This window comes from Notamacropus eugenii, chromosome 1 (assembly GCF_028372415.1).
Source record: "Notamacropus eugenii isolate mMacEug1 chromosome 1, mMacEug1.pri_v2, whole genome shotgun sequence".
Lineage (NCBI taxonomy): Eukaryota > Metazoa > Chordata > Mammalia > Diprotodontia > Macropodidae > Notamacropus > Notamacropus eugenii.
This window is the reverse complement of record NC_092872.1, coordinates 210,725,350-210,744,234: the sequence shown is the minus strand read 5'-3', so window position 1 is coordinate 210,744,234 and position 18,885 is coordinate 210,725,350. Positions and strand designations below refer to the sequence as shown.

The window sequence follows — 18,885 nt, the reverse complement described above, 5'->3', positions numbered from 1 at the left end:
CCTTAAAGGGGAAAAAAGGGAAAGTCACACGAAACCTCTAAATTCTCAAAAACAATAGTTGGCTAATCTCCTTTCCTGTATCTCTTTACACACAAAATACATCAGGTTTCCCTAACCTGTTCCCAGTGGGCTATGTGTTGTCTCCAGAGTATTATACGGTCACCATGGTACAGGATATGCTATGAGTACAAATCTGTAGTGTGTAGTAGCAGGCCAAATAGCTTAGAGACCTATCAGATAAGGTTTCAACATCAATGGTTGAAGACCCCTGGGATAGACCAAATCCTCTCGGCATATTTTAGGTATCTGTTAACCAAGAAGCTGAAAAAATGTAAATAACATCAAAAGATCCCTGCCAGCCTCAGGATTCTTGTCATTCATGCCATTCATTTGATCTGCAGTTCAGAGTGTCAGTAGGTATTTCTCCTAATATGTAGGCAGAGTTTACTAACTGTCCCAACAACACACAAACAAGCATGCACCAAAACCTCTGACATTATGGGAGGGTATTTCATACTTTTTTTTGTGAACAGAAATGCTCAACAGCTGGATCTCTCTGCCCTATGAGGATGCCACTTATGTTCTAAGTTGCAGATCTTTGGAGTCTAGTTAGGCTTCTAACAGTAAGAGGGGAAATCAAATATAATATGAAGGTATGACATTTTTTAAAAAACCATCAGAATGTATATATTCAAACGAATACTCTGCCCTTCACAATCACTTTTCAGTGTTATATGTTTAATTCTACCAATTCTAGAATTGCTCCAAAGAGTTTCTGAACACCTCTTTTGGAACTGACTTCAAAGTTCATATACTCTTTTAAATATTTTCAAGGATAGCAAATGTTAGACCTTTGAGAATGAATTCAATTTTGGCTAAAACAGAAAATAATTTAGGGTTGTGCTTGTTAAAAAACATAAGTTATCAATCTGGATGATTCTTTATTTGATCAGAAATGAGGTACAACTATGTAAAATAATGGAACTGATATTCTTGTGAGGCTTGTATAGATTTTGAAAGCAAATTCAAAAGAAGAGTTTTAGAAAAAAATTGCTAATATCAGAAACATCATATAGCTTCCCAAAGTAGATATTTTAAAGAACAGCTGTCATTTTGATCTATCAGTTAACATTTCTCAAATATCCATCAATCTTACTACTTTATAGTTATACTCATACAGGAAATGCCCACAGATATTAAGATTATGAATATATTCTCAAGTGGATCTCACAATAGATTTAGGATATAAAACTTACAAATCATCACACAGACCAATCAGGTAAGAAACTTTAGGAGTCTAAATTCCAAACCCTTCATGAGATCCTATTTCTAGGACCTATTTTAAAATGTTAAAATTTCTGACCTCCATGAAAAGAGAGCACCTTCAGTGTGTGAAAGAATTATATCTTCAGTAGTTATATGTTCAGTAACCACCAGGTCACTGTTATTTAGTAAATGTTATAGCAATCTCTCTGAGCCTTAGTTTCCCCATCCATAAAATCAGAAAGACTGTTATTAGAGGATTAATTTGTAAGGTTCTTTGTAGCCATCATATTCTATGGCATACTATATAGGGTATTGAGAATAGAAAGCTTTATTCTTTGGGTAAGGTTGCCTCTTTCCAACTGTTGTGATGGGAACTTCACCCCTCTCTTCTGGAATTCTGTTCTGAGGCAGCCTAGGGTAATTTAATAAACTGGTTCAACTGTCCTAGAGAAAGAGAACAAAAATATATAAAGACTATCAGAAAGCAGAACTGTCCCTTCTGAACCCCAAGTTATTGAAGCTACTGGGAGATACACCCCTTCAGAACTGGGGAAAGGAGAAAGGTGACTGATCAGCTACATCATGAAGCCACCCAGACTGGAAAAAAAAGAAGCCATCCCCTCAGTCACCAGAAGAGATTCTTTCTTCCCCACTTGGGTGGGGAGAAAAAAAAAGGCTTAAAAAATCCAGAGGCTATCTGGCCTGAAGGAATACAGGGATTATCATTTGATCATTCTCTCTGAAACCCACTTTTAAAGAGCAGGACTCCTGGAAAGAAAAAAGTGAGCACCATCTGCTGGAGAAAAGTGAAAGTGAGGATAACAGTGACAGTAAAGGACAACAATCAGAGAAATCTGTTTGGAAGCAAAGAACAACGACAGGGGGAGGTATAACAAAGAGATATCACCAGAGGTGAGTTCCTGATGAAAACCACAGTGATACTGATCAACTGACCTGGGGGGGGGGGGGGGCGGGGAAGGGAGAAAGAGCATCAACATGAAGGAATAAATCCAGTCCTTCCTCCCTTCTTAAGTAAGATCCCAACCACAGCAGAACTGTCCCTCACAGAGACTATATCAGGCAATGGAGAGCCTATAGGGGAAGAAAAGAGTGGGCAGTGGGTCTTTGCAGTTTCTATGGGATCAGAGGCAAGTCTTTCTTGTGCTATTTTCTAAATAAATAAAAATGATTTATGTTAAGCCTTATAAGGCTGGGTACTTCCACAGGAATCTGTGGCTACTTTGAGGAAGTGCAAATACTGAAATTTCTCAGCACTACTTGGATGAAGACAACAAAACAGACAAGTGAGAGATATTGAATATGTACTTTCCTCTTACAAACTTGCTACCTAACCCCATCAATAGTCATGCCTTGCCAAATCCCAGCACCATCTACCTTCTCCACTCATACTCACTCAAGTTCTGCTGATGAAAGCTGGAAGTCAGTACAACCAAATCTTCTGGGTCCACTATAAATCAGGTAGGCAATCAACAAGCAATATTAATCATTTTAGCTATGTCACTAGGCTATGTGTTAGGGACACAAAGAAAGGCAAAAACAGCCCCTGCCCTTATGCAACTTAAATTGTAAATTGTAACAGGCAAAACAACACATAAAAATAACCATACACAGAGTAGATAGAATATATCTCAGAGAAAAGCACTAGGAGGCAGAGCCAAGATGGCAGAGTAAAAGCAATGACTTCCCCGAGCTCTCCCCCTAAAGCCCTTCCAAATATCTGTAAAAATGACTCTAAACAAATTTTAGAGCTACAGAACACACAAAATGACAGAATGAAACAAATCCCCAGCCCAAGACAACCTAGAAAGGTGACAGGAAAGGTCTTTTGCACTGGCCAGGGAGCAGAGAACAATCCTGCGTGGGCCTCACTGGGGCAGACAGCCTTGAACAGGTCTCAGGCGACTGAATCATTGGCAGCTGTGGCAGCTTCCAGACTTCTCAACCTAAAAACACCAGAAAGGTCAGTGGGAAAACTCTGTGGGACCTGAGTAAAAGAGAAGTATGCAGTCTTGCCAGGTCCGGCTCCAACCCCAGGCCAGTGGCAGCATGGTGGTGATGGTGGCGGTGAGTGGTGGGGATAGTAGTGGAGGGGCAGAGGCTGCTTCCAGAGCTCTGGGCCCACAGATGGTGGGAGATTGAGCAGCTAATATGAAATTCCTAAAGCCTGAGACAGTACACCCACTCCCACTGGAAGCAGAGTCCTACCTAGATAAAGAGTTAGAAAGTCAAGTGTCTGGCTCAGAGGATGAGTAAACATTGTAAAAGAACTCAAACTATAGAATATTATTTTGGTGACAAGGAAGATGAGGGCATACAATCAGAGGAGGACAGCAGAGTCAAAGCTCCTATCAAAAGTCTCCAAAACACCATGGAGGAGTTCAAAAAGGATTCTGAAAAATCAAGTAAGAAAAGTAGAGGAAAAATTGGGGAGAGAAATAGAGATGTAAGAAAATCATGAAAACTGAGTCAATAGCTTGCTAAAGGAGACCCCAAAAATAATGAAGAAAATAACACCTTAAATACAACTAATCCAAATGGCAAAAGAAGTCCAAAAAGCCAATGAGGAGAAGAATGCCTTAAAAAGCAGAATTGGCCAAATGGAAAGGGAGGTCCAAAAGATCACTGAAGAAAAAAATTCCTTCAAAATTAGAATGGAGCAAATGGAAGCTAATGATTTTATGAGAAATCAAGAAATTATAAAACAGAACCAAAAGAATGAAAAAATAGAAAACAATGTGAAATATCTCACTGGAAAAACCACTGACCTGGAAAACAGATCCAAGACTGATAATTTAAAAAAACTATTGGACTACCTGAAAGTTATGATCAAAAAAAGAGTATAGACATCATCTTTCAAGAAATTATCAAGCAAAACTGCCCTGATATTCTAGAACCATAGGGTAAAATAGAAATTGAAAGAATCCACTGATCACCCCTAGAAAAAGAGATGCTAAAATGAAAACTCCTAGGAATATTGTAGCCAAATTCCAGAGTTACTAGATCAAGGAGAAAATACTGCAAGCAGCCAGAAAGAAACAATTTGAGTATTGTGAAAATACAATCAAGATTAAAACAAGATCTAGCAGCTTCTACATTAAGGGATCAGAGGGCTTGGAATGATATTCTGGAGGTCAAAGGAGCTAGATTAAAATCAAGAATCACCTACCCAGCAAAACTGAGTATAATCATCCTTCAGGGGAAAAAATGGACATTCAATGAAATTGAGGGTTTTCAAGCATTCTTGATGAAAAGACTAGAGCTGAATAGAAAATATATCTTTCAAATACAAGAATCAAGAGAAGCATGAAAAGGTAAACAGGAAAGAGAAATCATAACAGACTTATTAAAGTTGAACTGTTTACATTCTTACATGGAAAGATGATATTTGTAACTCATGAGACCTTTTTATTAGGGTAGTTGGAGAAGAGATAGATAGATAGATAGATAGATAGATAGATAGATAGATAGATAGATAGATAGATAGAGGGTACAGGGTAAGTTGAATATGAAGGGATGATATCTAAAAAATAATATTAAAGGATGAGAGAATATATTAGGAAAAGGAGAAAGGGAGAAAGAAAATGGGAAAAATTATCTCACATAAAAGACAAAAAAAAGGTTTCACAATGGAGGGGAAAAGGGGAAGGTAAGAAGGAATGAGTGAACTTTATTCTCATTGGATGTGGCTTAAGGAGGGAAAAAATATACATACTCAATTGGGGATTATACCCTACAGGAAAGGAGAGGGGAAGGGGATAAGAGTGTGTGTGTGGGATTATAGAAGGGAGGATAGATTGGGGGGAGGAGGTAGTCAGAAGCAAACACTTTAGAAAAGGGACAGAGTCAAAGGAGAAAATAGAATAATTGGGGGGCAGGACACAAGGGAGGGAAATATAGTTAGTCTTTCACAACATGACTATTATGGAAGTATTTTGCATAACTGTACATGTATACCCTATATTGAATTGCTTCCCTTCTCAATGGGGGTGGGTGGGAAGGGAAAAAAGGGGAGAATTTGGAACTCAAAGTTTTAAAAACAACTATTAAAAAATTATCTTTATATGCAACTGGGAAATAAGATACATAGGCAATGGGGTATAGAAATCTATCGTGCCCTTCAAGAAAGTAAAGGAGAAGGGGATAAGAGTGGGCAGCATGACAAATGGGAGGGAAGACTGGGGAAAGGGGTAATCAGAATGCATGCCATCTCAGGGTTGGGGGGGAGGGAAAAGATGGGGAGAAAATTTGGAACTCAAAATCTTGTGAAAATAAATGCTGAAAACTAAAAATAAATAAACTTAAATAAAAAGAGAAAGAAAATATAGGCCCTTCTGGCTAATCTTTTGTTTGCAGTACAATATTCTGCCTTCATTAAAGTTGTTGGTACCCATGAGTGACTGAAATTGTGTTTGAATTACATGTTTGATTTTCTGTCAGGATATCTGGATCAACCAAATCTTTTTTTTTTTATACCAGCAATAGTAAGTAATGAATCATTTACAAATGCTTGTTGTTGCGTTCCTCCTTCTTACCCTTTACAACAAAAAGTATGATTACTTTTTTCTGCTGCGAACATTACTTTGTAGCCATAAGATACTCATGCATATAACCGTTGTATTTCTTTTTCTTTATGGTTTCCATTTGAAGAAGCTAATTATTGAATAAACAATATGAATCCTCCATATAATCTGTGAGTATTACTAAAGAAGCCATGTTTATATAAGCACGTGGAAGGACATTTTGTAGAAAAAAAGGTTACTTTTTGTTAATGACTGTTGAAAAGTTTAGGGATGTATCTGCTACCTCCTTCAATATTCCTGACTTCTCTTAATATCTTCATTATAGGGCTACCAGTGAGGAATTTAAAACTTAATACATACTCATTGTGAATTGACTTTAAAAAGAGAGAGAGAAACACTGGCAGTTGGGAGATCAGAAAATCCCTTCCACATTGTGACTTTCCCCATTGCAATTTTGATACATTGTAAGGTTGGCATAAGAAACTAAATGAGAATTTGGGGGGAGTTTTGCAAAAGCTGCAGATGACACATAAAGGCCAGCAGATGATACAGAATCTATGACCAAATACTTAACCCAAATTTTACAGTAAGGTACTGTAAACATCCCATAAAAGAAAAGAAAATAATTCAGACTTCTTCTCTGGCATAAAGGGCAGGCTAAGAAATTTTACATGAATTTTCCAGACCGAGTAAGCACCACACCCCTAACTCATGTGATGTGGAAGGGATAACTGTAAAGGAAAAGGAACATACGTGGGATATGTGAATGTAGGAACAACAGGACTTGGCAACAGATTGTATATGTGAAGTGAAAAAGAAAAGTTGAAAATCACACCAAGATTGTGAATTTGGATAACTGAAAAGATGACAGTGCCCTCAAAAGAAAGATGAAAGTTCAGAGGAGAGATGGGTTTGTGCAGAAAAATAATGACTTCTCTTCTGGACATGCTGCTTCTGAGACATCCAAAAGGCAATGGTGGGACTAGCTCAGGAGAAAGACTAGGGCAAAATACACAGGCCTGGGAATGATATTATCCAACCCTCACTGCAGCAACGCATTCCCTGCAGACTCCCTAAATCCATTCTCCAGAAAGTTTGTTTACAGCTTCCTCTTCTCTCCACCTGGTTCCTTTTTCATAACCCCATTCCCTCCCTGAACAGAGAACCTTGCTTCGAATTTTACTGAAAAAATGAGATCGTTCATTATGGTCTCTTTCTTCTCCTCTCAATCCTCTGACATAATCTTTCCTTCTCTTTTACTTTACCTCAGCCTGTAACAACTGCTCCTCCCCTTTATTTGTGTCCTTGACCCTAACGCCTCTCATACTTTCCAGAGATTACACTGACAAATCATTCCCCTTTCTCCCTAGTCTTCAACTTCTATCTCCTTGCTCCTTACACACCTAAATGTACCTCCATCCTTAAAAAACCCTCACTTGACCTAGCATCCTATATTATCTTCTTCTTTTCTCAGACAAATTCCTGGATCAAATTGCCTATAATCGTTGCTTCAACTTCTCTTCCTCATTTCTCAACCCTTTTAAATCTGGCTTCCAACTTCAATGCAAGTGAAACTACTCTTTCAAGTTACCAATGATTTCTTAATGACCAAATGTAAAATTCTTTTCTTTAATGCTCATGATTTCTATACTTCTCTTGACCTCTCTGTAGCATCTAATATAGCTGACCATTCTCTTCTCCTGGATGTTCTCCACTCTCTGGACTTAATTGATAATGCTTTCTCTTGGCTCTCCTCCAAGTCTGACTGCTCCTTTTCAGTGACCTTGGTTTCTCTGTAAATGCCTGGTAACTGTGGGTGCGCCACCAAGACAACTATCTGGGCCTCCTTCTCTTCTCCCACTCCAATCTCTGATCTGTTCAGCTCATAAGGCTTTCAATGTCATTAATAGCAGATGACTCCCAGATCTAGCCTCAGTGGCTAGAGTTCCATTATCCTGAGTTCCATTATCATATCACCAGGTACCAATGGGAAATTACCAAATCTTAACTGCAACATGTCTAAAATTGTCTCTTTAGAGGTCTTTCCCCCCAAAATCAACTCTCTTCCAAATTTCTCTATTTCTTTCATGAGCACCACTGCCAGGCTCTCAAGCTCAGAATCTGGATGCTATCCTTAACTCCTCATCTTTATATTCTTATAATAAGTTGCCAAATCCTTTTATGTCTACTTCCAGAAGACATCTCCATTCTCACAGCCTTCATTACCCTTAACAGCTCTTAATTCATCTTTGCCTCATCTTGCCCCATTCCAATTCATCTTTCAAATAGTTGCCAAGGTGATTTTCTTAAAGTACTCCCCTACTTCATAAACTCCAGTGGCTCCCTATTAATTCCAGAATTAAATATAAAATAATCTGGCATTTAAAGATCTTCACAATCTATTCCCAATTCATCTTGTCATTTCATAGAATTTCCCTTCTTGTACTCTTCACATTCTGTCAAGTTGGCCTGAAAACTGTTTGTCACACACAGCACTCTATTTCCCATCTCTGTGTTTTTGTATCGATTTTTCATTATGTGTAGAATGCTCTCTCTCCTTTCCTTTGCATCTAAGACCCCCTAGTTTCCTTTAAGACCAGCTAAAGCACTACCTTCAACATGAGGCCTTTTCTGATTTTCTCAGAAGTCAGTACCACCTAATTATTTTTATCCATTTTGTAAATACATACATCCATACATCCATCCACACATACACACACACACACACACAGAATTTTTTCTTCTTCCCACTCTTTACCTATGATCCCCCATGGAATGGAAACTCCTCAAAGGCAGGTACTACAACATTTTTGTCCTTGTATTCCTAGTGTCTGTTTCACAGTAAGCACTTAATAAAGGCTCACTGACTGATTGACTGAAATAAGATTTATAAAACAGTAAAGTTTGTTTATAAGGAAAGATCAAAAATATCAATAAAATATCAAGCAAGTCCAATGATGAAAATTAAAAATGAAAATTATTAGGATAGAAAATAAAATTTAGGTTTCAAGTTACTGAAAAAAGAATTGATAAATTAATTCTGATAGATTTCTGAGAATCTAAATGTTATGCATGCTCCAGTTTTATTTTATTCACATATTTTGTGACCACCTAAATTCCTAGTTACAAAAATTTTAAATCTCAGTGTCTTCTTCTCCAAATGAACTTTATCTTTCAGTTCTGAAGGCTCACAAAGATGTGATTATATTATTTGAGTAAATCCTGATACCATCTGGAACAAGAACTACATTATTCTTGTAAGATTCTTTAATATTCTATTTGAACCACCTTGCGGTGAAGGATTCCAAGACTGCTCTTGGCAGCTATAAACTAAACAAAGTCTATTAGATTTGCTCAGATAGACGGTAAGTACTCTTCTGGAATCTTCACAGTAAAATTTCCTATTCTTTTTAGGACCAAAACATCCAGACAAAATGAATACAAGTTGGGAGGAACACCTTGCCCCAAATGATTTGGGGATTAGTCTTACTAGTACCAGAATAATCAAGATGTAGTTAGATTTGGGGAGGAAGGCCCTAGATGGCATGGTGGCTAGAGCACCGGGCCCAAAGTCAGAAACACCCAAGTTCAATTCTGGCCTCAGACACTTACTAGCTATTTGACCCTAAGCAAGTCACTTTAACCCTGTTTGCCTCAGTTCCCTCATCTGTCAAATAAGCTGGAAAAGGAAATGGCATATCATTCCAGTGTCTTTGTCAAGAAAACCCCAAATACAATTATGAAGAGTTGCACATGTCTAAAAAACAATTCAACAACAACAGGTTTTAAGGATGTTAATGCTTATATTAATACTGTTACTGAGATTAATCAAAGTTTATATTTATGTGACTTTATAATTTACTAATTACTTTCCTCTAAAGTCATCCTGAAAGGTAGGTAATACAAATAATGTTACTTCTTTTTACCAAATAAGGAGGCTCATGAAGTGATTACCACATCTGTTTTACATGCAGACCATCCTGAATTCAAATTATAATTTTCTTTTCAAGAGCCAATGCTGAATTGGGAGTCAGAGAACATGAGTTCAAATCTCAGCTCTGCTACTTTCTAACTGTGTGAACCTAGAAAAGTCACTAAAAATCCATGATGGGGTAGGGAAGGGGAAAAGAACAAGCATTTATATAGCACCTTCTATATAGATTGCCAGGCACTGTTCTCGTTTATCCTGTTCTCATTTATTCCACACAACAACTTTGTAGGGTAGGTGCTATTATCATGCCCAGTTTACAGCTGAGAAAACTGAGGCCATCAGAAGGTGACTAGCCCAGGCTCACATAGCTAGTAAATGTCTGAGGTTGGATTTGAACTCAAGTCTTCCTAAGTCCAGACCTAGTACTCTATCCACTATGCCTCAGTTTCCTCATATGTAAAGCAAGGGGGTTGGACTGTATGATTTTTAACAACTGCTCTAATTCTAAATCTGTAATCTTATGATTCTGAGTAATTTGTCTACTGTAATAGATAGGACAAATTACTCAGAATCACAAGATTACAGATTTAGCATTCAAATTCACATGCTCTCATTCCATATATATTGCTCAGGTCACTATGGTGTACTTGTCCTGAGAAGAGATGGGACCCCGATTAAGTTTAGAAGTCTCAAAGTGATTCAGTGTTTGGGAATGAGAGAGAAGAAATAAGAGAAGGAAAAACATAGTTTGGGAAGTTTTGAAGAACAAAATTTAAAAAAATTAAGATAGAAAGCAATTTAGTACCTGGGTGGGTCAAGACTTCCCTAGTGACCTTAGGAATGGAGAGACTACAGAAAAAGTAATAGTAAAATGCAAAAGAAAAGGAACAAGAAAATCTACAAAAATCAGAGCAGTGGGGTTTATAGGGGAATCTATTATAAACTCAATTAATGTAAGTATCTGTAACTTCCTATGGAGTTTGTATTTTAAGCAAATTATTTTGCAAAAGAAAACATGTAGAGGGAAGGGGAAGAACTATGAGCTTAAGCTACTCATAGTCTTTAGAAAAGAAATCCCTAGTCACAGAAGAAAGTTACCCAAGGAACAGCTAAAATTGGTGAAGAGCCTTGTATTGGAGGGTCACCTTTTATCACATCAGTTTTGAAATTCTATATCATCTCAGGAAGAAATTTTAGTCAATATCTTCTGAATTGCCTCTTCATCCTTTATGCCTATAATCTACATAATGAAAACAAATCTTCCTGGGAACAAAACATAAGAAATACATATATCACTTAATTCCTAAGTGTCATTATCAAGTCTAGGCTACAGGAAGGACAGACATCGGTATCTTCTCTAAGTGATATTCAGTGATAAAAAGAATTACTTTTCATAAAGATCTGAATTGATTCAAAACTGTTACAATAATTTTTCATTGAAGTTTTGAAAAATATGTATATTTTCTTTTATTTATTCTAAAATCTATGGTCCCTTTGAAGGAAAAGAATGTCTTGAAACTTTTTTGAATCATGCTTTTCCCTTTTTTTAAAAAATGGAACTCATTATATTACCACAGAAGGAGTTTAAGAATTATCATCTGCACAGGTAAATCATAACTAACATATAGCAAAGACTTTCAGAAAAGAGATTATCAAGCCAAGATACTTATTTTAAATTTCACTCTTCCTTTGTGCCTGAAGGATAAAAGTAATCACAATGGCCATTTAATGGTTACAAAAAGTATTACCTTATATGACTCTCATAAGAGGTCTGTGAGGTAGGCAATGCTGATATTATTAATCCTATTTTATAAACAAGGAAACCGTATCAGAGAATAACTTTCCCAAGTTCACAGAGCCAGTAAATGGCAGAGTTATGACTCAAATCCAGTTCTTCTGATACAAAAATCAAAGGTCTTTCCACTATACCATACTGTGTCTTAAAGAATAAAAAAAGACTTTTTTACTTAAATTATCAATTTTTTGTCTTATAAAGTCATGGACTACCTTTGGTTTTTGGTTAATCGATCAATAAACATGTAGTAAGCACCTACTACGTGACAAGATTGTGCTAAGCACTAGGGATATAAAAAGAGGTAAAAAGATGGTTTCTGCCATTGAAAAGCTTATAATCTAACAAGGGAAACAACTAGCAAAGAAATGTGTAAAAACAAGCTACATATAAGGTAAATAGGAAATAACAGAGGTAAGGCACAAGAATTAAAAGGGGATGGGAAAGTCTTCTTGTAGATGACAGAATTTTACCGAGCACTTAAAGGAAACCAGAAGAGCCAGGAGGTGATGAGGAGGGAGAGTATTCCAGGCATGGGAGTCAGTCTGAGAAAACGCCTGAGTCTAGAGATGGAGTGGGACAGCTAGGTAGCACAGTGGGTAGACTACTGGGTCTGGAGTCAGGACAACTCATCTTTCCAAGTTCAAATCTGGTCTCAGACATTTGTTAGCTGTGTGACCCTGGGCAAGGTACTTAATTAACCCTTTTTGCCTCATTAGTTTCCTCATCAGTCAAATGAGCTAGAGAAGGAAATGGTGAACCACTCCAGTATTTTTGCCAAGAAAATCCCAATTAGGGTCACAAAGAGTCAGACATGACTAAAACAACTCAGCAACAACAACAGATGAAGTATCTTATTCATGGAACAGAAAGGAGGCCAGTATCACTGGGTCAAAGAGTACGCCAAACAGAGAGCTTTGTATTTGATCTGGGAGCTGCAGGAGTCACTAGTTTACTGAGTAGGGAGGAGTGATGCGGAAAATCACTTTGGTGGTTTGAATGGAGGATGGGTAAAAGTAGGGACAGACTTGAGGAGGATAAACATACCAGCTACTGTAATAGTTGAGGCATGAGTGATGTGGTAGCAGTATCGGTGGAGAGAAGGGGACTTATTTGAGAGATGTTGCAAAAATGAAATCAACAAGCTATAACAAATAGATTAGATGGGGGTAGACGTGGGGGAAAAGTGTAGTGAGGAGTCAAAAATGACATGTAGGTTGCCAGCCTGAGGGACTAGGAGGGTGGTGTTGCCCTTTATAGTAATAGGGAAGCGGGGGATTGGGGATGGGTTTAAGGCACAAGATAATTCAGTTTTGAACAGATAGAGTTTAAGATGTCAGCTGGATATCCAGTTCAAGACTTCTGAAAGGCAGTTTGAAAATGAGAGATTAAAGATCAATAGTAAAGTCAGCATGGGAAATGTAGATTTGAAATATTTTTTGTTCTAAAAGAACTGGAACTGCCTAATCGCAATACGTTTTACTTCACTACTAAATTCTTGCAACTAATTATTCTATATAATTATTTCAAATAAATCTCAAGTGCCTTTGTTTATCAAACTATTGAAAAAAAACTGAGAATGGGGCAATCAGATGAAATCTTTTATTTCTCTGGATCTGAAGCCTTGAATAAGAAATGTTATAGGTCTTCTAACAGTCAAAAGAATAATCCATTTGTGATCATTTATTTATCAATGTAACTATCTTTGAAAAAATTAGCATTCAAAACTATAGCCCAGTCTTATGGTCAGTCATAATGAACATTACCAGTCAGGTGGGAAGAGTGTACTGGTTTATTAATTTTGAAATAACATAATTCAAATACCAAATATTATTCGAAAATATGTTCTGTACTGTTATTGGGTCATTTGGGATTTAGAGAAGAATTACAAAGCTGCAGAACTTCAATCACAAAGGTTTACACTCTATGAGGTTTTTCTAACTAACCTTTCCTGAATGAAGTTCCAATTTCATAAATGCATATACAGCTGTTATTTTAAGCAACATGGCCACCTAGGTGGCTATAATTAATACCTGATAATCAGATAAGAAATCATCCTACCTGATAGCTAACAATCTTCAATTTATACACTTTAAACTTTTCTGTGATTATTTCTTTTCCTCAGAACTGTACTGCAGGTATAGGAGCAAGAGCTTCAAAAATTCAATTCTCTTTTTCCATCTACTAGTGGGAAAAAGGATACATAATAATCTTCAAGAAAGGTGAGGAATGTAGGTCACTCACAGTCAATGCATTGTACATAATTCTCCTTTTACAAAAATACCATTTTGTTTTCTGTGAATTTGCATTATATATGAAATGAAGCAAAAAAAATTAGGCTCTCAAAGGTGGAAACAATCTCAGAAGTCACCTGACTCAACCCTTCATGAAAAAAAATTCTCTTCTACAGCAGCAGAGTCAAACTCAAATAGAACTGATGCCACTAAACCATATAGAAGGATCCCTGCTGGCTGCATATTGACTAAAAAGATCACCCATTAACATTATCTATGTTTATTGCATTTTAATTTATTTTGTTAGATATCTCCCAATTACATTTTAATCTGTTTCAGCAGTACTCAAGAGTGTTGTGAGAAGAATGTAACCAGTGGGCTGCAGAGTTGGTACCTTAGCTTTAAAGCATACCTGACAAGTTTTCAGAGGATCCCTTTCCTGATGTGGTAGGAGGTTGCATCAGTACCCCCTCTAACCCACTACTACCCCCTCTCCATCCCTTTCTCTAGTCACTTTAGAAGAGCACCAAACCCAGATCTAGCGCCTTCTGCCAGCCAGGTGGGACCCCAGCTGAAAAACACCTAACTCCTCACACAAAGGACCAAATGAGAGTAAACGTAGAGAAAGGTGAGAGTAAGACCCTACACTCCATCCCTTGCCAAGCAACAATACCTCTTAGAGGCTATGAACTTTATTTTTCATCTACCATCCACTACTTCTCCCTCGGGCTAACAACTTCTCTCTACCTGTTTCTCTCCCAGACATATAAAAGCAAACTATCTCCACCTGCTTCTTCCTGGTCACTCATCCAAACCCCATTCTAACCTTGCCCACCCCTTCCATTCTATGTCCCGTGGAATATCTGTTCCATAGTAAACAGACTTCCCTGTGTCCTGGAACTCTTTCTAAATCTCTTTCCATCTACTAACCATCATTGAGATGTGGCACTCTCTGATGACACTACATCCCAAACTCTCCAATTCACCACTGACTATATATACCTTTACCCAGACCATTCAACTCACTTGTTCTGAAGGTAGAGTAGGAATATTCCTTCTTCTCCACTGGCAGTTTCACATTCTATACCACATTCTTTACCTCTATGAATAAATATCCCATCTTCCTTTGAAGTCCACAATATCAACATTTTTCACCCGATGCAAATTATGGTGACTATTATATGTCAACCACAATATAACTCTCCTCCTTTCTCAAGGGAATTCAGCACCTGGCTCACCATCTTCCTTTCCACTTCAACTACTGCCCTTACGCTGGGAGACACTTCAACATCTATGTTGATGTCCCTTCAATCTCTTTAAATCTCATGACTGATATTCCTTCACTCTACTTCACCTGTGCTTAGGGATAGTCAAAAACTAACAGTATCTCACCATTAACTACAAATGTTTCACCTCCCTAATTAAAAACTCTGACATTTCTCCATCTGACTATAGCCTCTTTATCATTGCATCAGTGACTATGCCTCACACTAAAGCGGATCTGAACAAGCTGGTGTCTAATTTGCTTTAAGTCAGGATGTTTTGATACAAAATGGTGACAAAGATTATTTATATTCCTTCAGAACAGCTATTACTTCTTGGTAAATGAGGAACAATATTTTGTCTCTCATGTAACAAGTATCTATGTGTCCATTCCAGATTAAATACTCTATGTTCTGACCTGATCTTCTGTTTCTTTTTATCACCCATTTTACAAAGTCACCCCAAAAACTTTAATGTTAGAACCAAAAAATCTCCACAGCAACTGCTCACATACAAAGAAATATTGACCTTGGAGAGAGTGCCAAACATTCATGTAACTTGGAGTGTGGCTGCACAGCAAGGGAGGGGAAGAAGTCCTTGCATTGTTGCCATTCATGGCAGAGTGGGCATCAGCTGTGTAGGTGCATGGCTGCACTCACTCTGTCCATATTTCAATGCCAGTAACGACTGGAAACACAGCAAAATGACTCTTGCTCCTCTCAAACTAGAGACAGACTAATGATGGTTGGTTGCCATGGGTCACGTAACAAACCAGAGAGAGTATGCAGTGGCAACCCACCCACCAAGTTACATGATGGGCAAAATAGTGACTATTGGAAGGTGGATTAAGTGGGGCGTGGACAAAGTACTCGTTACATCTTTACTTTCTTTTCTATCCTTTACATTTTTTGCTGGCCACCCAAAATTCTTTGGCAGGCTGCAAGGAGCCATGGGCCTATGTTGTACAGACCTGTACTAAAGCCATTCTTCTCACATGCTTCCCCTTTAGTAAGATCTCCAATCCCTCCACCCATTAGGACACTCTCAGACCATCACCATTTCCTTTCCAATCATGACCCTATAGTTATCACCTATTACTGCTCTGTCCTCTATTCTACAAACTCTTGTCCTATCACCAATCATCCCTTACAAAACTCCAGTCCCGTATTACTACCACCCACCTGCCTCCTCCACTCCTAGTCACAAGCTCTTGGGAGGAAGTAACAGAACTGTGAGGCAAATAATGTCATCCAAGTTACCAGTTTCAAAATAAACCCTCGAAAATCAACTGCATTTCTACGTAATCATAATAAAAACCCAACAGGCAAAAAAAAAAAAAGACCCCATTCCAAATAACTATAAAATGTATAAAGTATCTAGTAATCAATTTAAATACATTATAAATAAATTAATGATTAGCATTCAACTTCAACTAGGTCCTCACTACATCAAGGCAATTCTTTATTTTTCCCTAATTGATTTTCCATGTCACTCTGCATAAAGCTTCTCCAAACTTTCTCTTCTATCCTCAAGCCTCCATATCTCCTTTTCCCCACCATTATCAGGTGAAGACTTCACCCCTTACTTTACTGAGATATTTGAGATTATTCAGCATAACCTGTCCCTTCTCCCCTTCTCGTTATCTTAAAACCCATGGATGAATACTACAGGCCAATAGCATTAACGAGTATCAGTTCAAAAGTTTCAAACAAAATCCTGTCAAACATACTATAACAATTTATCCAAGAAATCATTCATTATAGGCAATTTGGATTTATACCAAGGTTGCAAGGATGATTCAATGTTAGGAAAACAATCAAAATAATTACTCAAATGAAAAAACTGAAATCACAAAAAAAAGATTATCAAGAGATACAGAAAAAAACCCTCAACAAAGTACAGAATTCATTTATTTTTTAAATTTTTTTTAAATTTATTTAACTTTTAACATTCATTTTAACAAAATTTTGGGTTCCAAATTTTCTCCCCATTTCTACCCTCCCCCCATCCTAAAACACCAAGCATTCTAATTGCCCCTATCACCAATCTGCCCTCTCTTCTATCATCCCTCTCTTCCCTTGTCCCTATCTTCTCTTTTATCCTGTAGGGCCAGATAACTTTCTATACCCCATTACCTGTATTTCTTATTTTCTAGTAGCAAGAACAGTACTCGACAGTTGTTCCTAAAACTTTGACTTTCAACTTCTCTTTATCCCTCCCTCCCCACCCATTCCCTTTGGGAAGGCAAGCAATTCAATACAGGCCATATCTGTGCAGTTTTGCAAATTACTTCCATAATAGTCATGTTGTGTAAGGCTGTATTTCCCTCCATCCTATCCTGCCCCCTACTGCTTCTATTCTCTTTTGATCCTGTCCCTCCCCAAGAGTGTTGACTTCAAATTGCTCCCTCCTCCCATTGCCCTCCCTTCCATCATCCTCCCCATCCTGCTTATCCCCTTCTTCCCCACTTTCCTGTATTGTAAGATAGGTTTTCATACCAAAATGAGTGTGCCTTTTATTCCTTCCTTTAGTCGAATGTGATGAGAGTAAAATTCATGTTTTTCTCTCACCTCCCCTCTTTTTCCCTCCACTAAAAAGTCTTTAGTTTGCCTCTTTTATGGGAGATAATTTGCCCCATTCCATTTCTCCCTTTCTCCTCCCAATATATTTCTCTCTCACCACTTAATTCCATTTTTTAAAGATATGATCCCATCCTATTCAATTCCCTCTGTGCTCTCTGTCTGTGTGTGCATGTGTGCGTGTGTGTGTAATCCCACCCACTACCCAGATACTGAAAAATTTCAAGAATTACAAATATTGTCTTTCCATGTGGGAATGTAAACAGTTCAACTTTAGTAAGTCCCTTATGACCTCTCTTTGCTGTTTACCTTTTCATGCTTCTCTTCATTTTTGTGTTTGAAAGTCAAATTTTCTTTTCAGCTCTGGTCTTTTCACCAAGAATGCTTGAAAGTCCTCTATTTCATTGAAAGACCATTTTTTCCCCTGAAGTATTATACTCAGTTTTGCTGGGTAGGTGATTCTTGGTTTTAGTCCTAGTTCCTTTGACTTCTGGAATATGATATTCCATGCCCTTCGATCCCTTAATGTAGAAGCTGCTAGATCTTGTGTTATCCTGATTATATTTCCACAATACTTGAATTGTTTCTTTCTAGCTGCTTGCAATATTTTCTCCTTGACCTGGGAACTCTGGAATTTGGCCACAGTGTTCCTAGGAGTTTCTCTTTTTGGATCTCTTTCAGGTGGTGATCTGTGGATTCCTTGAATACTTATTTTGCCCTCTGGTTCTAGAATCTCAGGGCAGTTTTCCTTGATAATTTCATGAAAGATGATGTCTAGGCTCTTTTTTTGATCATGGCTTTTAGGTAGTCCCATAATTTTTAAATTGTCTGTCCTGGATCTATTTTCCAGGTCAGTTATTTTTCCAATGAGATATTTCACATTCTCTTCCATTTTTTCATTCTTTTGGTTTTGTTTTGTGATTTCTTGGTTTCTCATAAAGTCATTAGCCTCCATCTGTTCTATTCTAATTTGGAAAGAACTATTTTCTTCAGTGAGCTTTTGAACCTCCTTTTTCATTTGGCTAATTCTGCTTTTGAAAGCATTCTTCTCCTCACTGGCTTTTTGAACCTCTTTTGCCAATTAAGTTAGCCTATTTTTCAAGGTGTTATTTTCTTCAGCATTTTTTTGGGGTCTCCTTTAGCAAGGTGTTGACCTGCTTTTCATGCTTTTCTTCAATCTCTCTTCCCAGTTTTTCCTCCACCTCTCTAACTTGATTTTCAAAATCCTATTTGAGCTCTTCCATGGTCTGAGCCCACTGAATATTTATTCTGGATTTTT

The 18,885-nt window shown here is 37.6% G+C and overlaps 1 protein-coding gene across 4 annotated transcripts in view; it reads right to left on the bottom strand.

The window, feature by feature from the left end:
* PLCE1 (phospholipase C epsilon 1) overlaps positions 1 to 18,885 on the bottom strand; it is a 322,319-nt gene that overhangs the window by 242,198 nt on the left and 61,236 nt on the right. The window lies entirely within an intron of this gene.